This window comes from Puma concolor, chromosome E2 (assembly GCF_028749965.1).
Source record: "Puma concolor isolate L17-30 chromosome E2, mPumCon1.1.hap2, whole genome shotgun sequence".
NCBI lineage: Eukaryota > Metazoa > Chordata > Mammalia > Carnivora > Felidae > Puma > Puma concolor.
In genome coordinates, this window is record NC_141681.1 from 40,979,085 (window position 1) to 41,002,262 (window position 23,178).

Sequence of the window (23,178 nt, forward strand, 5' to 3'; positions counted from 1 at the left end):
CCCGAAATTTCACAGTCACTGGTATGAAAACCGATCCTCTGCTGCCTCACTCTCTGGCAGGTGGCGACTGATGCCTTTTACCATTTATGAAAAAAAAAATGTAAATGGCGACAAAAGCTATTTTTATAATGTTTTTATCTATTCTGTGACTGACATCAATAACACATAACAGTTTCATTGACATTGTATCGCATCCAATGGGCCCAGTGACCTGATTCAATGTCAGTGGAAAAGCCTCGTACATCATCTCTGTGGCTGAATTGCAACAGATCCATTATTGACGCTTCAACCCCACGAGTGCCCCAGAACTGATGCCAAGTCCATTTCAAGGGTTTGCCTCCTTCCCGATCTTCGTTTGTCACAACTGTCTTAGCTCTCTGACCATGGACATGCCTCTTTTTAGCACGTCCCCTGAAATTGGTCCACTCCGAACGTGTTTTTAGACTTGACAGCTCTTGAGAGGTGGGACGGGTTTGTGCTTGAGGCACATTGCATGGATCACAGTAGGAACTCACACAGTAGGAACTTTGAATGAATGAGCGAAAGAGGGAAGGCAGAAAAGGAGAAGAGGGTGCAGAGAGTGTGCACCTCTCCACTCCAGTATATTGTCAGTGTTTCCTGTGTTGTGGCCCTGAGGTCCTCAGAGCTCCTATGGCTTAGGTCAGGACCTTGGAGGAATGAAAGTTGTTAGCGGGACAAACTAGAAAGAGCTTTAGAACACTTTTGCAAAGCAGGACAATGCTCTTCCTCTGACTTCAGCCTCAGGATCTGGAAGCTGGCCAGCACGTGGAAAAGGGTGGAGGCCACCTGGCCAGGCCCCTGTGGTGGGCACCTGATGAGGAGCCCCACCCACCAAGCCCACCCTTGTTTCTCATCTTCTCAGCTATGCAAAATGAGAATTAGCACTGAGCCCACAGTCTTAGATCGGTTTAAGCCAGCTCTTACTAATATTGCAATATATTTGTCATTTGTCTCACTGGTAAGCCTGTTTAGTAGTCAAAACTGTAGAAAATTGAATATACACTTACTGTATAAAAATGATATGCTTGGTTAGTGATAGTTTAGAAGAAATAAGTACATCTATCATAGAGGAGCAGGCTGTCAGCTCTTTATATGTAAGAAAAATATTGAACACAAATGTGATAAATGTTGGGCATCGTTTACAAAAGTTGTCTGACAAAGTTGGTTTGTAATAAGTTCTTCGGAGCAAAGAGGAAGATGAAAGGAAAAGAGAGAGAGTGGGAAGAAGAGAACAGGAGAAAATGGATAGCCGGGTGGAGAGAGACACGCGGAGAGCTTTAAAATGATCAGAGAGGGGCGCCTGGGTGGCGCAGTCGGTTAAGCGTCCGACTTCAGCCAGGTCACGATCTCGCGGTCCGGGAGTTTGAGCCCCGCGTCAGGCTCTGGGCTGATGGCTCGGAGCCTGGAGCCTGTTTCCGATTCTGTGTCTCCCTCTCTCTCTGCCCCTCCCCCGTTCATGCTCTGTCTCTCTCTGTCCCCAAAATAAATAAACGTTGAAAAAAAAAATTTTTTTAAAAAATAAAATGATCAGAGAAAGGGAAACCCACAACCCGCCCTCGCTCTGACATCGTAGCAACCCCTGCCTGCCTATGAAGTGCCCATCCTTTGGCAAAAGGAGCTCAGACACACAACCGTAAATCTGCTGGGAAAGATTCCACCTCAGGGGACATAGCTGATGGCCACCTCCCGAGGCCACGATGGTGGCAGTTGAGACAGACTTCACCGTGGCCCAGAGGGGAGGGTAAGGTAGACTGAGGTAAGCACTTTGGACTAATGACTTGGGGACTAGATCCATACATAAGAAGGTTCCAGGTGGGGAATCAGGGCAGTGAGCGGTAGGGCCCCCAGGAGTGAGCAGGCTGGGCTGGCAGTGCTGGGCCCCGGGACCCAGGTGGGGTTGCTGTCTGGAGAGGGAGGCCACGTCTGGGCATGGGAAGGTGAGGAGGCCACCAGGGCCATTGGTGTCAGCACCCAGGAGCTGGAAGAATGGTGGATGCGGTGGAAGAGGACAGAGCAGGTGAAAGGCCCATTCCTGGAGGGAGTGGAGAGTAACTGAGCCTTGAGGCTTGGGTGGGCAGAGAGCACTTTCGCTGGGGAAGAGCCCACGGTGGAGGGCATCTGTGTCTATCTGGCTGCGTCAGAGGGAGAGGGCACTGGAAGGCAGCAGCCCAGAGCTAAGGCGAGTGGGGAGGTTGGTTGGGAGCAGATCTTGGCACGTGGGTCAGCTTAACACCAAATCCAAACCGGCTCCCTCGGATTCGTTGCGTAAAGGGAGCTGGGCACAGCGAGGGTGGCAGTGTGATACGGCAACGGCCAGTGGAGGGCAGCGAGGGACTCTGGCCCCCAGGAGAGTAGAATGTCCGTTTCCAGCCCGTCCTCTGCACTACGCACCCTGCCTGCCTGCCACTTCTCACCCTGTCTGGGGTCTGTTTGTGCACAGACCTGCAGGGCATGGCTCAAGGACTGCAGTGAAATTCGGCAGGGCTCAGGAGAAAAGGTGATAGATAAGAAGGGCCAGGTGTGGGCGAGGGCCAACAAGGAGGGTGGGGATATCCTCGGACCAGATACTTCTCACACTTAGGGAAAGGACTCAGAGCATCCTGGGACTCACTTTACCTCTTCCTTAATTTCCTGGTAATTTTTTTTTTTTTTTTTTAACTTTAGCCACCACCTAGATGGATAGTAATCATTACCTTCTTGGAATTGTTTCAAGCACTTTATAGATATTACCTCATTTCAGCTGTCATTGTGGCCTTAAATATAGTAGGTCCTATGGTTGTCCCCATTTTACAGAGAAGGAAACTGAGGCAGAGCGGAGGGTAAGCAATGTAGTGACCAAGTCACCCAACTAGTAGGTTGCAGAGCTGGAATTTGAGCCCAGGCTATGTGTTCCATTGTCCAAACTTTACCTCTCTGGGTAACCCTCCTCCCCCAAGCTGCTCCTCAAGAAAATGCCAGTAATTCTCTGGAGGGGACCCATGTGTTCATGGAGAGCATTTGTACTCACTTGTCTGTTCTTTTCAGGAGCTCACCCTCCCTGGAGTTGGGAAAATGGCCCAAGGAAGGGAGAGCAGGTGTTGGGTTAAGGAGGGTTCCCCTGGCAAGAGGCGGGGAGGTCTTGCCTTCACCCATTGTGGGCACCTCTAAACTTAGTAGCTCCGGATTTACATTCACTGTTATCACCTCCTCACTCCTCCTCATTTTCAGAGAAGCCTTCTCCGTGGGGTGGCAGGGATGGACCAGCTTGGCCAGTCTCCTCTGACATCACTGAAAGGCCTAAAAGGGCTATCAGGGCATTTAATGAAAGCCCAGCTATTACTGAGCAGGTTTGTCTTCAGGACTTCTTTTGAGCTCCTGAATCCAGCTGTGCCTGAAATCTGATATCCTTGGGCTTACTGGTACTATGACCCATCAGTGTTTTGTGTTTTTTTAAACCTTAAAACACAGGCAATTCATACCATGTAATACGTGGAGTATTAAGTCCCCTCTGACAGGCGTCTCTAGAGGGAGGTCATTGTGACTTGGTGACCAGTGGATCTTACTGGATAACAACTGACCACTTCCCTGTCCGATGACATGGGAATGCTCTCACTTAAAATTTGACCATTTACGCTCAAATTCCATTGGGCATTGAAATTCACTCTTAACAAGGTGGCATCTGAGGGTCAATTGCCAGTGAACCTAAGGGGCCAGTGAATTGAGCTGCATACATAACTATATGCCTGTAGACATGCATCTCAAGGTCAAGACCCTCATCACTTGGGACTGGGGGAGGCAAGAGGAAATGATAGCCTATCTTTTTGGCATTTTCAAGGTTTTAATTAATCGGGGGACCTAATGACTTAATGATGGAGTGTGAGGCATGATATCAAGCCAGAGAATACATCTGGGGCCAGGGAAAATTTTTGGGTTTGGGATCAGCACAGATGATGGGTAGCTGTTCTTGGAAGCTTTGGAATATAAACCCTTTTTGAGTGCACAGTGGTGCAGCCAGGGCACAGCCAGTCCAGGCATATCGTTATAATTATATCTAGGGCTGGGTGGTCACAGGATTCTTAAGGAAGATCTGAGTTGAGGACCAGCCCTGAGGGACATAGGATGTAGTGGTTTAGCCCTCCAGCCTGGCCCCACCCAGGTTTTAGCATCCTGTTCCTATGGGCAAAAATCCCCACAGGAGAGATTTAGATGCTGGATGACAAGTCCTACCTGTGCTCAGCTCAGGGCTGGCCAAGGAAAAGGCTCAGTTAAAATTGGCTAAGTGGGTAAATTGAATCCACCAGGAAGCTTGAAGAGGCTGTTCCTTGAGGACGCAAGCACGTGAGTCGTTAAGACACCAGTCTGCTTTGCTTGATACAATGGCCAAGATGCCTCAAAGCCATGCCAATTTGAATTTGGGGATCCCTGGTCTAAAGATGTGAGATACATTTCAAGTGAATCATTTCATTGAGTAATGGAGTGTCCTTCATTCTGTTTGTAAGGTTAGATTTTGCTGGGATGTGTTTTTCAAAGAAAGACTAGCACTGTCATTAGTGAGGTGTGATGGGTCCTGACAAGGTGAATATCCCTGGGCCAGGCCTGAAAGAAAAAAGGAAGGGAACAGAGAGGAGAAGAGATGGTGTGGGGGGTGTGGAGTGGAGAGGAGGAGAAGGACACAGAAGGAGGGCAGCCTTCCACAAGCCAGGAAGAAAGAAAGCCCTCACCAGAACCTGACTGTGCTGGTACCCTGATTTGGGTTTTCCAGCCTTTAGAACAATGTCTGTTATTTAAGCCACCGAGGCTGTGGTGATTTGTTATGGTGGCCCAAGTTTATACAGATGGGGATTCAAATATATATCTCTCTCTATATATCTATATCTATATATCTATATCTATATATATATCTATATATATCTGTATATATATATCTGTATATATCTGTGTGTGTATATATATATATGTGTGTGTATGTATATATATATAAATGTACACTGTATTGCATAGGCCCTCCTGTCTCCACTCTTTATTAAGTCCGTGTATGTGCATGGGTCTGTTTCTGGATTCACTCTTTTGTTCTACTGCTCTATTTGTCTATTCCAGTGCCAATATGACTCCCATTACATCAAAGTTAGATTAAAACATATTTTGGACCAACCTTCCTCCCCTCCCTCTCTTTTATTTTTAAACATTTGCATTTTCTTGGCTCTTCTTGCACATGAACTCTTCTGTGTAAATATTAGAATCAGCTTGTCAATTTCCATGAAGTCTCTTATTCATCTTTTGATAAATTCCAGGTTGAATTCATACGTTTATTTTGGGAAAGATGGTGCATTTTCAATTCTGAGTCCTGCCTTTTCTGCACTCAGTAGGTATCTCTGTGATTTGAGCCTTCGGCCTGCTTTCTCAGCACTTTCCTGGGGGCAGGTCCACCTTCTACAGATTTCTCTATTTCTGAATCTCTGACTTCTTGTACATATCTTATATACATATTTGTACTCTCTTATCTCTAGATACTGTTATTCCCACATGACTGGGGGGGGGGGGTATATAGGCACACAGAGGAAGTTAATGGCCTATCTATAGTTACAAAGCAAATGACCAAGCCAAGACCAGAACTTAGGTCATCTGACATTTCACCCACTTCATATCTAGGCCACAATTGCTGAGCTATCAAATCTTGTGGCTATTTCTTCACCCGATGGCTTGTCTTTATCCCCCACACCAATCCTTTGCCTAGCCCTACAAGCCACAACATAGCTACTTTATATTCAGATGGCTGCCCATGAGGTCAAGACATCCATTCATAGGTTTACTGAGTGCTTACTGAATGTCAAGTTCAATACTATACACTAGATATACCAAAGCAGATGAAAGAAGGTCCCTAGCCTAAGATTATTCACCACAGTCTGATGTGCAAACTCAAGTTGTCACAGATGTCACAAGGGTGAGAGGGTGTGTCTGGGCATATCTGTGCATGGATTTGCAACGTGGGTTTTGTCTGGGAGGGGGACCATTTACAGGGGAGCTGGGAAGGAAGCATGATGCAATTTCAGATGTTGGTCAGTGTGGCCCATCCCCTTCCCATAGATTCAGTTTAGCCCCTATGGACAGAGGGGTTGTAGATGCTGCCATCCTAAGGTTGCTTAGTCATTCAGGACCTAGGAAAACTGCCTGGTGACCAGGTGATGAGCACAAACCAGAATAGGTGGCTTAGAAGCCATGTCCTCTACCCTGGGCATCAGCACCCATATTCTCCCACAAGTTAAGAGCATCTGTGGCAATGGGAAGACCTACCCCATTCAAAGGACTTCCATACTAACATAGACAAACGTGAAGAACACCCTTTTTAATTTTAATAGGATGGACATCAAGCAATAACTCAGTAGACTGTCGACTCTTGGACCCGCATGCTTGAAGTGAAGTGTCCAGCAGCCTCAGGGACATATTATTTGCCAGTTTTCGTGCGATGTATTGCCCATAGGCAGTACTGCCTGGGGATGTCATGTCACTCTATTTGGAATCACTGATTTACAACAAACCTCAGGCAAAATTCTGCACACAACTTATATCTCTGTACCTTTTGTACTTCTACTTACTTTGCGTATTTTTCTTTAAATTGACCCACATTTTTATTTAACTTTTTGAAAGAAGAAACTAGTGGGTAACATAAAATAAAAACAGAGCTAAAGGGTACAATAGATACATGACCTCAGACACAGAGTTAGAGGACAAGGACTTAGAAGAGCTGGAAGGCCAGAAAGGGTCCCAGAAAAAGGGTTTGAGATGAGAAGAGGGGCAGACATCAGAAGGCAGGAGCGAAGGTAGAGTCAGCCTTGGAATGTAACAGGATACAACCTGGAAGTAAGGCTTCATGCTGGGCCTGATTCAGGAGTGAGGACAAGGGGTGGTAGGTAGGCAGAGACTATAATGGAAGAGCCTATGGAGGGCCAAGGGATGGGAGGCTGCTGAGGCATGGAACTGGGCCCTCAGATAAAGGGGTGACAAATGGAGAGAATGACAGCTCCTATGAGCAGTCAAAGCCATTGGTGGCCTTTCATTCAATTTACACATACCAGGACTATAGGCACTGATGAAAAGTCATAACAAATGGGGAACTGATAAAACTGATTAAGGCAAGCACAATCACTGTGAGGATTCCTTTCCATTCTACATCCAGCACATTGAGTGTGTGTGTGTTTGTGTGTACGCGTGCACGTGCGTGCATGTGTCTGTGTGTGTTGGGGGATGGAGTTGCAGACCTATTGGTCTTTCAGGACAGTGGAAACAGGAGATATCCATTGGTGGCTGTGGACTGGAAATGCAAAGATGGGTGACTCCAGGCAAGCCTGAAGAGTGCCAATGTCCTGACAGCCAGATGTTCAGCTGCTTCTCTTGGTGAACAGAAGATTACTCCAAACACTGTTTATTCAACTGTATTTATTGGCTTCCTGCTGTGTGCTGCCCGGAACCGTGCAAGAAGCTGGAGACAACCCATTGAACCAGATGGACAGAACTGTTGTGCCAGAGAGTGGCCATTCCAGTGCAGGAGAACAGATACAAATACATAGAGAAAAAGTTAAAAAGAAGGAATCAAAAGTGGATATTGGCGTACAGAGTGCTTGGGAGGGAGGGAAGTAGAATAGTCAGGACAGAACCCTCTGGGAGGTGAGAATGTTGGCATTTGAGCTGAGACCTGGGCACAAGCTTAGCTTATGCAAAGGCCTGGAGGTAGGAATGGAATGAAGAAGAGCACAATGGGGGCGCCTGGGTGGCGCAGTCGGTTAAGCGTCCGACTTCAGCCAGGTCACGATCTCGCGGTCCGGGAGTTCGAGCCCCGCGTCGGGCTCTGGGCTGATGGCTCAGAGCCTGGAGCCTGTTTCCGATTCTGTGTCTCCCTCTCTCTCTGCCCCTCCCCTGCTCATGCTCTGTCTCTCTCTGTCCCAAAAATAAATAAACGTTGAAAAAAAAATTAAAAAAAAAAAAAAGAAGAGCACAATGAAAGATGGGAAGAAGGCTAATGCCCAAAATTCCGGTTTGACTTGTAAAGTTTGAGGTGCTTTTTTAAAATCCAAGAGGCAATATAAGATGAAATACCACCATTGCTTCCAGTTCTCCCCTTTGCAACTAAAAACTGTAATTCACAAAGAAATATGAGAAAGTTGTGAAAGATGGAAAACAGAAGGCAGATTGGCCCAGGGACCTCAGACCTTGAGGAACAACCCAGAGGCATTAAAAAACACACTCAAGACGCTGAATGAACCCAAAAGGGTATAAATCCAAAGAAATCCATGCCAAGATCATAAGCAACTTTCTGAAAAGACAAAGAAAAAAATTGAAAGGGACTAAGAAGGAAACACTCCACTCAATAACAGCAGAATACACATTATTTTTAAGTGACCTGGAGCGTATATCAAGATAGACCATATCCTAGGCCATAGAATAAACCTCAACAAATTTAAAATAATTGAGACAATACAGAGTATGTTTTCTAACTGTAATAGACTCAAAGTAGAAATTGATGAACCACTTATTCAAAAGGATACATGCATCTCTACGTTTCTTGCAGTATTATTTAAAATAGCCAAATTATGGAAGCAGTCCAAGTGTCCATCGATAGATGAAATGGATAAAGATATCTATATCTATATCTATCTATAGATATCTATATCTATATCTATATCTATATCTATATCTATATCTATATCTATATCTATCTAGATAACAGAATATTACTCAGCCATAAAAAGGAATGAAATCTTGCCATTTGCAATAACATGGATGGAGCTAGACAGTATTATGCTAGGTGAAATAAATCACTCAGAGAAAGACAAATACCATATGATTTCACTCATATGTGGAATTTAAGAAACAAAACAAACAAGCAAAGCAAGAGAGAGACAAGCCAAGAAACAGACTCTTAACTCTAGAGAACAAACTGATGGTTACCAGAGGGGAGGTGGGTGGGGGGATGGGTGAAATAGGTGATAGGGATTAAGTAATGCACTTGTGATGAGGACTGGGTGACGTATGGAATTATTAAACCACCATAGTGTACATCTGAAACTAATGTTAACCACACTGAATTAAAATAAAAACAATAAAAATGAAATAAAAAATTAAAAAGAAATTGATAAGAGAAATATAACAGGAAAATCTCCAAGCACGTGGATATTAAACAACACAATTTTAGATAACCAGTGGGTTAAAGAGGAATTCTCTAGAGAATTTTTAAAAATACACTGATGTGAATGAAAATGAAAATACAGCATATCAAATTTTGTGAAATGTAACTAAAGCAGTTACATGAAAATGGAACTTTGTAGAGCACTAAAGTGCTCTAATGGAAATTTAGAGCACTAAGGACTAATATTAGAAAATAGTAAATGTCTTAAATCAATGAAGTTCCTACCTCCATAAACTAGAAAAAGAAGAGCAAATAAACCAAATGCAAGAAGAAAGAAAATAATAAAGATAATAGCAGAAACCAATGAAATTGAAAACAGGAAAACAATAGAGAAAATCAATGAAACAGAAAGCTATTCTTAAAAAAAAATCAATAAAATCGATAAACCTCTGGTCAGACTGACAAAGTTAAAGAAAGAAAAGACACAAATTACTGATAGAAATAACAGAGGCTGCCACTATGGGTTTAAGAGGATAATAAGGATATATCATGAATAACTTGAAACCCTTAAAAGTAGCAATTGAAAAAAAAAAAAACAATTAATGAAACTCAACCAAGAAGAAATGGATATTCTGAATAGCTCATAATCATTTAAAGAGATTAAACTTGCAACTAAAAATCTCCCCCAAAAAGAATATTCATGCCCAGATGATTTCACTGGAGAATTCTATGAAATTTTAAAGAAAAAATTAGCACCAATTACACACATTTTCTTCCAGAAAATAAAGGAGAGCAGAACACTTCACAACTTCTTTTATGAGGCCAGTATTTCTCTGATACTGAAGCCAGATAGGAAAGTACAAAAGAAGAAGGAAAAGGATAAGAAAAGAAACTACAGACCAGTAATTCCTGTAAATGTACACACAGAAGTCCAGTGGCTTACACAACAGAAATTTATTTGCTCAAAATTCGTGGTTTGCAAGTTCAAGCCCCGCATTGGGCTCCTCTGCTGTCAGTATGGAACCTGTTTCAGATCTTCTGTACCCTTCTTTCTCTGGCCCTTTCCCGCTTGTGTTTGCTCTCTCTCTCTCTCTCTCTCTCTCTCTCTCTTCTCTCAAAAATCATACAAACATAAAAAAAAACAATTAGCTTTACATTTAGGTCTTGATTAATTTTGATCTAATTTTTGTATAGGGTGTTAAATTTCCCTTGAACTTCATTGTCTTTCCTATGAATGAGTAATTGCTTGATCCTTGTTTTTTGAAAATGCTATCTTTACTCCATTGAATTGCCTTCACACCTTTTTTGAAAATAATTTGGGTGTATTCAGTATGTCTACTTCTGGGTCCTCTGTCCTGTCCAATCGATTTATATGTCTCTCCCTTTGCCAAAGTCAAACTATTTTGATTACATAGCAAAGTTAGTAAGCCTTAATATCAGGTAGTGATTCCTCCCACACTATACTTCTCAAAGTTCTGTTATTCTAAATCTTTTATCTTTCTACATAAATTTTAGAATAAGCTGGCCTTTGTCAAAAACCTTGCTGAAATTTTAATAAGAATTGTATTAAATATATAAATCAATTTGAAGAATTGACATTTTTACTATATTGAGTCTTCCTCTTCCAACCCATGAACATGGTATACCTCTCTATTAGTTAGATTTTTAAAATTTCTTTACTCAGAGTTTTATAATCTTCAACAGGCAGATCCTGAACATGTGTTACCATATTTCTGTCTAAATCTTTCATTTTCTTTGTAGCAATTGTAAATAACTTTGTTTTTAAAATTCTAGTTTCCAATTGTACATTGCTAATATGAAGATCTACAATTTATTTTGCTGTATTGCCTTGTGTCTTGGAAATACGGTAAAGTTTTTAACTCAATGGGTGATATTTGGGAGGGAGGGGTTCTTGGGATTTTCTATATAGATAGTCATATTGCCTATGAATATGAAAAAGTATATTTCTTTCCTACCAATCTGTTTATTATTCATTTTTCTTGCCTACTTTTAGTTTCTATTGTATGTATATGTTACCACTGGGGGAAATTGAATGAAGAGTACATGGGATCTCTCTGTATGGTGTTTTTCTTTCTTTTTTTTTTTTTCCAACTTCATGTGAATCTCTAATTCAAAGTGTAAAGTTTTTAAAAATCCAAGACCTGGAGCAGAACTTTTTTTGGTGGGAGAGGCTCCAGAAGAATTACAGATGGAAAGTCATAAGCATATGTTTAATTAATTAATTAATTAAGTGTTCATTTATTTTTGAGAGAGAGAGAGAGCAGGGGAGGAGCAGAGAGAGAGGAAGACACAGAATCTGAAGCAGGCTCCAGGCTCTGAGCCATCAGCACAGAGCTGGACACAGGACTCAAACCCACAAACCAGGAGATCATGACCCGAGCTGAAGTCGGATGCTTAACTGACTGAGCCACCTAGGCACCCCCATATGTTTATATTTTAAACCAAGGACCTAGATAAGATCACTCGAGGACTGTAAAGGAGGTTTATGCCTCAACATTCAAATGTATGACAGTGGGCAGGCGTGGCTAAGATGAAGGGGTAGAGAGTGACAAAAGGGAAAAATCCAAGCAAGGTAAGGTCTTGGCTTGTTTCTCAAGAATGAAGGGGTATGGATGGTTTGGAGGCTCACAAAAAGCCCAATAAGTTGCAGAGAAAGGATTGTGGTGTTCAGCAGGATGGCAATTGATGAGCCTGATGAGCTGTGTCAGGGGAGTGAAATAGATGTAAACACAGATAAAGTGGTTGGGAAAAAAAATGAAAGTAAGTTCTAATGTGGAAAACAATTCGAGATTCTCTAGGAATTGGTGCCTTTGGAAGCCTGAGAGGGAAAATCTTGGCCAATTGAGTCATACTTTAGGTTTGGGGACCTGATTATAACCTTGGGAAGGAGCTAGCTCCCTTAAGAAAATATTTGGACATCCCAGATTTTTGTGATGTATTACACACCATTGAAGTTGAGGTAATGTGAAATGTGATTCAAAGCCTAGACCCACCACTAGCTTACTGTGTGGTCTTGAGCAAGTTGCTTCCCCTATCTGGGCCTGAAGGGGAACCATGTCATTCTGTTGTTCTTTTCAGCACCCATTCCCTCTTAACTAATATTGCAGTTCTGCCTTTAGGCATGAACAAGAGACCCACCCTCGCGCCCCATGTTCTAGAAATCTCTAATTGGTACTCCTACAGCTATACCTCTCCCCACAAGACAAGAGGATGTGGATGAAGCCCATGCCTCCTTCTCTGGACCACACCAAATATGTGGAGCCCCTAGACAAATAGTCTTGAATCCACTTGCATTTATCTTGCCCTGGGGTCCAACCTCCCCAGATGCAGACCACACACCCTGTGTTGGCGTTATGGCCAAGGATTGCTGTTTGTAAGCAGTGTGGACAGAGAATGGACATGCAGACTTGGTGTTCACATGTATAAATGAGAGGCCCTTCAAGATGCAGGGGAGACTGAAGGTGGGGAGAAAGTGGTCTGCATGTTGGTGAGGGGCTGGAACTGAATGCATTCTCCTTGTGTAGCCAGAATTCCAAAGCATTTGGGAATTCTAAACTCAATCCTGACCTTACAGGCTGTTATGAAGCTATATTTATCCAGGTAGGAGGATATAACATGTTTTATTTAACAGTTTATAACTTGCTTTGTAACGTTTAAAAATATCTGTACTCATATGGGGAGCCCCGTAAATGTTAGGATTAAGCCTGTAACAGAACCTTTGGGAGGAATGCCCTCTCTCTGATTATATGTGGTGTTGGGGGAGACAAAGAATCCAGATCCATTCCCCTCCTCATATAGAAGTAGCAGAAGACCCTTGAGTCCTGTCCACCAGAGTCTTCCTTGCCCCTTCCTTTAAGTGCCAATGGCCAATCATATTCTTTCCTCCTGGACTTGGGACTTGGGTAGAATAATACCAGGTAAATAGATTTATGTGATGTTCACTCTAGCAGGAGTGGATCCTGAGGTTAAGTGGCACCTGTTCTGGTTTCAGTCTTGCTGCTTAGCCTCACACTCGAGGCTTCTTGCTCCATAGATTATGGAAGCTCTTCAATATCCCCTTTTGTGTTTACTTTGTCTAGTTGGTTTCTGTTGCTTATCTTCAGCTTTGATGCTCAGTGGCTCATGTTGCAGAAGCTTCAGGGCTACTCAACATCCTCCTGGTGATAAGTTCATATTTGTACATGGAAGATTTCTCAGCTAATGATGCCCACATATCATGAGTGGTGTAGATCTGGTGCACAAGACAATCAATGAGATATGGCATTGGGCCCAGTGGCTGGGAGGCTGATGTGGGGGGTGGGTAGTGAGCAGATTTGTCTAGGGCTCTGAAGTGAGCCACCACTGAGGAGTTTCTGGATTTGGCCTGTGTACCAAAGGTAACTCTATGTCTAACATTGCTTAATAGGGTCTGAATGACACCAAGGCACCTGCCTATAGACAAAGAGCATCCAACCTCAGCTGCATCCTTTCATTTAATGATTCAGTTCAGCCCAATCTGGAAAGTTCAGATTGGCACCAGTTGAATGTTCTGGAGGTCACTGGATTGTTCAAGGTGGGTTTGAATTGGCATCTCCCCTCAAGGAGCTTGTAGGCCCTCTACTGCTTTGTGCAGCCTTCCCAAAACACCTTTCTCTTCTTGCTCTTACTCCTTCTAGCAAGAACATTTGAACCAACCCATAGAGTCTGAGGTTCACAACACACCCTCAGAATTCCAAAAATTGATATCTGATTTTATAAAATTTATATAACCAAAAAACCCTATACATTTCAACCCATTTCGACCTAGCCTCCTCCTCTGACTCACCCCAACCACAAATGTAGGGAGAGGGTGATGCAGTATAATGTCATTTGGCCAAGGCGAAAGCTGTGAATAAAATACTTCTCTGACTTGATGGTAGACAAAAACTCCTCACTATCCAACTTTGAGACTGTGTTACTGGATCTCAAAGTGGTGGTGGTTGTGTTGTCCTACCAGTTCTTAACATTGGGGGTTCTGGCAGTGGGTAGGGGTGGCATGATTGGTAGTGTTTGGGGGAGGGGCATCTGGGGTTTGATGAGTTTGTTATTTCGTACACAGCTCACTCTGTTTCTAGCCCCCTTTGCAGATGACAGGAGGTGCTAGACGGTGGAAAATAAGATGTGTGGTGTTGCAAGCAGAAACTTGATATGGTGTAATTACTATACATTAAAATAGATGGAATTTGGATATAAAAGCAAAGCAGACCATACCTTACGTGATGCTGAGAAGAGAGACATCACTCCACTCTGCATGTGCATGTGTCTGAAAGAGCATTCCAATCTCTAAAAATGGCACATGGGCCAAAAAGTCCAAATAAACATCTCATTGCTGGGAGTGGGAGGGGAGGAGGCTCTCACCAAGGCAGATGAGAGTAGATGTGAATCAGAAACCACACTCATATGAACCATCTTTTGGTTTGAACTTTTATTCAAAAATGAGGAATTGCACTTCTCTTTTTAGAACCAAACCAAAGTCATGCCAATTCCTTTTTTTGGGTGGAGAAAAGCAATTCAATCCCTCAAGACTTGCTGAACAATTGTGCCAGACTAGGTCAAGGGGAAATAGAAGGAAAATACTGCATGCTTTCAAGTAGCTTATTGTTTATTTGGGAGTCTAAAGACCAATGAAAATAATTTTTGAAAATATCATAATTTGTAATTGAGTATTATTATTTATCATAGTTCAACTAGGAATGTGAAAACACAGATCAATTATTTGTCAAAAAAATGCGTTGAGAAAGTCCAATTTGAACAACTTGAAGAGTGGAGTGTGTCCAACTAGACAAAGGAGTGGGACATATACTTTCTGGTTGAGTGCAAGGAACAGCATGAGAAAAAGCTCCAAGGTGAGTCCTGAGATGGTATACACGTGCATAGATGGTGGGAGAAAAGAAGGAGGATACTTTGAGTGGCATAAAGGAAAGGAAATTAAAATGCCTAGATAAGGACTTGATTAAAATCTACTGATTCCTCATTGCCCTTATCAACCCTAAGATTCTCTGATCATAAAATACCAGGATAAAATAAATATAGATATAAGCTTCAGAGAGTGGAAGAGAACCATGGAAGTGGTGCATGATGGAATTTATTGGAGAGAGTGCCATAAGGCAATACTGATCCTCAGATTGGAATGGGTTTTGCATTTCCTTTGTGTTAACCTGTTGCTCATAGCGTTTTGGCCAGTGGAAAGACAAAGTACAGCAGCCTTAATTTCTCTGTGTAGCATATTGAACTTTTAGGAAAGAAGATATAAGACTGAGTGTCCCTCCCACTAGATGGCTTTCAGTGGATCTGACACTAAATTTCATGACCTCTTTCTCAATTGGGAGAGCACACACAGATGCCATCAATGAGGTGCATCAGTTAGGGTGATTTTCTAAAAACTGCTCTTAACATACATTTAAGTATATGAAAGCCATTCCTGGAGGCAAGGCCATTTTGAAAGCAAAGATATCATCACTTCCCTTGCAATCAAAAAGCCAGAGAAATATGGGCTAACTAGTTAAGAAGGAACTAGACATCAAAGCCTGGGCCGCTGATGTTATCACCAGCTTTTGTGAGTTAACATTAGATCATGTGTTTATAGTTGTGTCCCACCTCCCAGGTGAGCCCTCATTTTCCTCACTCCACCTCATCGAGGTTTTCTCCACGTTTGACTTATGGGGACATGAAGAACGGAGAGTAGGCAGGTCTATGGAAAACCACTAGGTGGGCTTCCTGTTCAAAATGGCATTTGGATAGGACACCTTGATTTAGCTCCAGCCCTAGCCCCGTCACACACCCCCACACACCACAGTTCTTCCTGAGTACCAACAAAGACAAATGGGGAAAAAAAAAAAGAAACTCACACCATTACCCAAAACAAACCAATGGTCATTAATGCCAGCAGGTAGAAGGAATTTACCCGAGTGACAATGTCTTTAGAAATATAAACAGAAATGGCTAAAACACAATTATAATGACATCCTTAACTTGATTTTATTTGTCTTTGACAGCTAAAATAGGAAAAAAAAGTGAGAAAAATCTGAATAATATAACATTTTATTTTACAGTGAACATGCCTTATTCCCTAGCACCCATATATAATATTTATTAAAAGTTGATCTTAGGGGCGCCTGGGTGGCGCAGTCGGTTAAGCGTCCGACTTCAGCCAGGTCACGATCTCGCGGTCCGGGAGTTCGAGCCCCGCGTCAGGCTCTGGGCTGATGGCTCAGAGCCTGGAGCCTGTTTCCGATTCTGTGTCTCCCTCTCTCTCTGCCCCTCCCCCGTTCATGCTCTGTCTCTCTCTGTCCCAAAAATAAATAAACGTTGAAAAAAAAAATTAAAAAAAAAAAAAAAAGTTGATCTTATATTAGTCTCCAAAAAATACCAATAATTTTTTTAAAAATCTGAAATTTATGCTTCACCTAACTAAAGTATAATTAAAGTAATAATGACAGACATTAAAAAAACATGATAATCATTAGAAAATTAAATAATACTTGCTTAAGTACCTATTTGTCAAATATAACTTCAACATTTTAATTATATATTTATATTTTTAAAAATTAAAATTAAAAAGTTATATATCAAATCTCAAAATGGTCAAAGTTTCTTTCAGAGAAAAAATTGAAATGTTACATTTTTAACTCACATTATAATGAAATAAGTATGGACTCAAGGACTTAGAAATATAACCAAAAAATTCATCGAAAAGGTAGAACCAAACGATTAAGATTAGAATATAAATTAATTAGAAAAAATGAAGGAGTACAGCATATTGTGTATATGCACATATTGTGCACACATATATACACACATGCATACACACACACACACACACACACACACATAAAGCTTTTAACAATTTTTCTGAAAGTTCTAGACGTTGTAAAAAACTTTTCAAATACATGACCAGTATAAATATTAGGGGAAAAAACAAAACAAAATTATTTTGATTTACACTTAGATTATCTTCCCCTAAATGCTAAGACAACTGAACAATGATTAAAACTAATATAAAATTCCATGAGAACAAATTACAGGACTCTTTTTGGACTTGAACAAAATGACTTTTAATGTATATGGAAGAAACAATAAATAAAATATCCAAGAAAAATTTTATGTAGAATAGTTTAGGAAGTCTTGCCCTTATGCGTGTTATAAATCTACCATAATAAAATCAATATAGTTTGGTTTTCTGTGGCAAACCAATGGACCAGAAGAGAAAATTCAGAAGCATGCCTACGTTTATGTAATATGAATTTTAAATCTGTGGATAAATGATAGATGACTTATTCAATGTGTTAGGACAATGACAGCCATTTCCAAAAGAAATTTAATCACTATCAATAATCAAAGTAAATTCTATATGAATAAAATCTTTAAATGTAATTTAAAATAATGAAGTACAAGAAGCAAATGTGGGTGTACATATTGCCAGATGTGTGAAGGTGGAGGTTGAGAAAAAAATTTATTCTAAAATATTTAATATTTTGCCAGTGTGACATTTCTGTCTCAATTATAGCAAATTTTGATGCTAATAAAGTTGAAATCATATTTATTGTATTAAATCTACACATTAACTCTTTAATGGTGTTTGCCTTTGGTATCTTGCTTAGAAAATTATGTGTGTGTGTGTGTGTGTGTGTGTGTGTGTGTGCGTGTGTGTGTATGTGTACATTCTAAAAACAAAACAAAATAAAACAAAAAATAGCCCATGAAAATCAGGCTAGCAAAACATTTAAGAGTACAGATTCTGCCACTGTGGCACAATTAAATTTCAACTCTGCATAACCTTGGGCAATTTAAGCCTTTAAGCCCCAAATGCCATATCTGTAAAATGGAATAATATTATCTAACTTGTTGGGGTCTCTTGAGGATTAAAGTAATTAGCACATGTAAAGTACTTAGTAAGTAGTTAGCAAATTTAAGTGTGATAATGTGATTATTAAAACAATATTAATGGACATGAGGTTATTTAAGATTGAATACATACACATGGCCATACACACTAAAATTACTAAAAATTATTTTACATTTATTTTGGTCAAAGAAATGAAATTTAAGTATTAGTGAGTTATATGTTTCATCTATAAAGATGTCAAAGGCAGAAAATATCTATTCAGAGTTAGCAAGTTTTCAGGAAAAATAAATACCTGATAAATCACTATCAAACTTCTTAAAGTAGTTTGACATTATCTACTAAGATATTATTAATGTGTGTAATTTTAGCTCAGCAATTAGTTTAATTTCTTAGAGGAATTATTACATATAGATAAATATTCAGCTACAAGGACAGTCTCCTTAGTGTTGTTTAGAAAACTAATATAATTTCTTTCATCAGTGTATCATCAAATTTATTAGTAAACAGGTACTTTCATTTTGGAAAGGTACTGATTCAATTTATTTAATGGATACAGGCCTATTCATATTGTCTATTATCCTTGTGTAAATTTTGGTATATTTTGTCTTTCAAGAAATTGACCCACTTCATGAAGGTTATGAAATTTATGGACATAGAGTATTCTTTATTATTCTTTTAATATCAATGAGATCAATAGTGAAGACCCCTTTTTCATTTTTGATATTAGTAATTTTTTGTTCTCTCTTTTATTCTTGGTTTGCTTGGCTAGAGGATTATCCATTTTATTGATCTTTTCTAAAGATAGGTTTTTTTTCTATTGATATCTACTTTTAAATTTAATTTACTTAAAAAATAAAATAAATTTCATTTATTTATGCTCTTATTTTTATTATTTTATTTATTCTACTTACCTTGGATTTAATTTCCTCTTCTTTTTCTAGTTTCCCAGGGTGGAAGTTCGGATCACTAATTTTAAATCTTTTTTCTTTACTAAAATATACATTAATTGCTATAAATTTCCCTCTAAATACTGCTTTTACTGCATCCCATGAATGTAGACAAGTTGTATTTTCATTTTTATGTAGCTCAAAATATTTTTTTAATTTCTTTCAATATTTCTTTCACCCATGTGTTATTTAGAAATGTACTGTTCAATCTCTAGATTCTTTGGAATTTTCCAGCTATCTTTCTGTTATTGATTCCTAGTTTAATTTCATTGTGGTCTGCTGAATTCTACAACTATAATAGCGGGTCAGTCTATCAGTTTTTGCCTCATATATTGTGACTTTCTCCTGTTAGACACACACACATAAAGTATTGTTATGTCTTCTAGGAAAATTTGCCATTCATTATCATGTAATGCCCCTCTTTATGATAATTTTCCTTGCTTTGAAGTCTGTTTTTTCTAGAATTAATATAGTGTTTTTAATTTGATCTCTTTCAATAGATCTCTCTCCATCTCTTTACTTTTAATCTTTATATTGTGTATCTTTATATTGAAAGTGGGCTTCTGGTAGACAATATATAGTTGGGTTTTATATCTGTATCCACTCAGAGATTTTCTGCCTTTTAATGGGTGTATATAAACCATTCACATTTAAAGTAATCATTGACGGTGTTGGAGTAATAATTAACATTTATAACCTTTTTTGTCTTTGTTCTTTGTTTTACTTTTCCTCACTCTTTCCCTGTTTTTTTTTTCTGTTTTTTTTTTAATGTTTATTTATTTACTTTTGAGAGAGACAGAGACAGAGACAGAGAGGCAGAGAGAAGGAAGACACAGAATCCCAAGCAGGCTCTGCACGGATAGTGCAGAGCCTGACATGGGGCTTGAACTCACAAATTGTGAGATCATGATCTAAGCAGAAATCAAGAGTTGAATGCTTAATGGATTGAGCCACCCAGGTGCCCTTTTTTCTGGTTTTAATTGAGCATTTTATATGATTCTACTTTATCTCCTCTCTTAGAGTATTAATTATACTTCAAAAAAAAAGCCTTTTTAGTAGTTTCACTAGAATTTGCAATATACATCTACAACTAACCTATTTTCAATAACAGTACACAGCTTCACAGTAAGTACAGATGTTTTATAACAGAATATTCCTAGTTCTTGCCTTCTGTCCCCAATACTGCTGTCATTCATATCCTTTATCTATAAGCTATAATAACCCAGTACATCGTTGATATTATTATTTTGAACAATTATTAGATCAATCAAGAATAATAAAAAATATATATTTTTTAAGATTTACCTTCATTTATTCTTTCTGTGACACTCTTCCTTTCTTTGTATAGATCCAAATTCCTGACCTATATATTTTTTCTTTTTCTCTATCTTGGTGATTTTAATAGTAAACACCTGGAGACAAAATAAATGTTCAACAAGAGGATAAGACACTGTCAGATCCATGTAATGGAAAGCTACAAAGCCATTGAAAATTGGTGGGAGTCTCCTGTTCGCCATGTGGTGGTCCAGTAATTAATCACAGCTGACAACAGTTCATTGGGGATAAATTCCAGGCACCCTGTGAGCATTATCATTGGGAAAATTGACCATTTCTATTTCCTCTTCTACTTGTGAGAGTGTTCCCCACTGTTGGTGGAAAGGGGGAGGTTGAAAAGAAGAGGGCAGTGCCCAACCCCATGCAGGAGACACACAAATGTAGATTCCCCGGCTCTGAGAATTCCCCATTACTTGGAAAGTTCAGCTCTCACAACATGGGGTCAGAAGGCTGGAGAGGGGTTTGTTCCTTTGACCTAGTGATTCCTGGGATTGTCACTAGAATATGCCTGATTTTCCCTGGTAAGCATTACCTTTGTTTGCCCCTCCTTTAGAAAATCAGTTTGTTTGTTCTGCTGGGTTGAAGAAAGGGAAGAGACAGAGAGGCAGGAAAGTCATCTTTATTCCTTCAGAATTTTACCAGCCTAGGTCCTGGAAGGAACTGCAGGATGCTAGGTGTGGGCAACATTTTAAAATAAAACATCATGATGAAGAGTCTCTTCCCAAGTCTAGGAAAAGAATTCAGACTGGAGTGAAGAGAGAGAGGCAGAGAAGTCTATGTTCCCTGCAGAGGTCCCTGTGGCCTGTATCCTAGGCTAAGCCCTAGAGAGTGGGGAAATAACTCAGACAAGTTTGTAGGAACCTACAGCAGTGGTGGCCTCCAGGATTTCCTGGGAAGAGATGAGGGGAGGCAAGAAGCCCAAGACAAGGCTTTGGGCAACGTGGTGGAATTTCAAGACAGCAGCAAAGTGCAGGCGAAACAATCACCTCAAGCCCCATATGCTCAAGGGCAGCATATGGAAGCTGTTGGATGTAGGGTTTTGGATTAGGGGTGTGGGATAACTCATAGAGGTGGGAATGGACCAATGACTTAGACTAGACACGAGGATGGGCATCCTGGTGTATTGCAGTGTAGACAGATGACACTGAAGGTCAGAGCACTAGGAGCATGGGCACTATGTAAGCCTTACAGCCTACCAGAACCTGGTAGGGAGAAGTTTGAAGCAGCCCCCATTTTTACTGAAGTTAAATTCCTACTACAACCCTGGCAAAATGATTGCTCAGAAAAAAATGTTAATTGCGTTATAAGAAATAAAGTTATATTTGTTAAACTCTTGTGTTTGTGGACCAAGATTCTCATTTGATCATTTTTATGGTAATTTTAGCCCCAGACTACCCTAAGATGATAATGTGAGGAGAGGGAAGAGCGAGCACAAATATTACCAGTTGCTGGGTCTGAAAATGCCCTCCCATGAAGGGTTAAGGCAAGCCATTTCCTTCCCACACTGAGGAAGCCAGCAGCCCTGATTGTAAATAAGGAATTAATGAGTACATCAAAGACAATGTTGAGATTGCATTAAAAATGAGCAGTTCACACCTTTTTTTCAAAGTTAACTTTTTTTCAGCTTAAAACCCTGATAAATGATTTCAATTAACAGTTACAGAAAAAGAAAATTATATTGCAAATTCATGCAAAATCTTCCTACAAAATCACTTGCCTAATTACACAAATCAATTCTTCAGACTGAGAATTTAGCTCCAAAATAGAAAGTATGGATGTTTCAGCAGCAATTGCATGGGTAAGGTGGGAACCTCAGGGTGGTCTACTTTGGCCTCTGTTTCATCAGGATAAAACAAGCTCAAGATCACAGAAACCTAGGGGTACCTAGGGGTGGCTCAGTCGGCTGAGCATCCTACTTCAGCTCAGGTCATGATCTCATGGTTCATGAGTCCGAGCCCCACATTGGGCTCTGTGCTGACAGTTCAGAGCCTAGAGCCTGCTTCAGATTCTGTGTGTGTGTGTGTGTGTGTGTGTGTGTGTGTGTGTTTGTGTTTCTCTCTGTCCCTCCCCTCTCCTCTCAGAAATAAATAGAAACAACATTAAAAATTTTTTGAAAAAGATCACAGAAGCCTAGTCTTTCAGGAGCTAGTGTTGCTTTATGGATGGCTCAGCACATTGCCTAGGATATCAAAGGCCTAAAGAGGTGTTCTACTTCTTTCTTCACTTCAGGCAAAAGGAATAATAAACTCCTTGACCCAAGGGAGAGTTGTAGAATATGTTAGTTCTGGAGCAGTTGAGAATTGTCAAGCTGTACCAAACAGATATGTAGCTGCTCTTAGTCACATGACAGTCCTAATAAATCATCATCATCACCATCATCATCATCTAAGAACCGTGCATCCATTTCGATGGACTGTGATGTGGAAGACAAGGAATTGGGTTGGAAGGGTGCTAGACTGACTCAAACTTTAGCTGCTTGTTTAATTTTTGCAGGTTGCTTCCCTGGTCTGGGCGTCACTTTATGCATGCATATTTGAATGAAGAGTCATGATAGACCAAGGATCCTTCTGGGCATTCTCTGTCGTCACACTTGCCCTTATCTTCATAGTGTGTGAGTCTTTAAAGTCTTTGATGGCAAAGACCTTGTCTTGTTAACCACATAACCCTTCAAGAAGCCTGTCTTAGGGTGTGTGCCTAATAGTGTTAGCTAATGTGAGTTAATTTTGTTTTGTTTCGGGAGAGTCTGGGAAGGATAGGAAAAAACAGAAGAGGTATGGGTATATATTGTCCATTTAAAGGTGTTAGTTTCCCTCACCCTACCCCCTTCCCCAGGGGGTAGGGCCCTGAGGCTTGGTCCCTAATCCCAGACAATCATGAAGGAGTTATGCAGC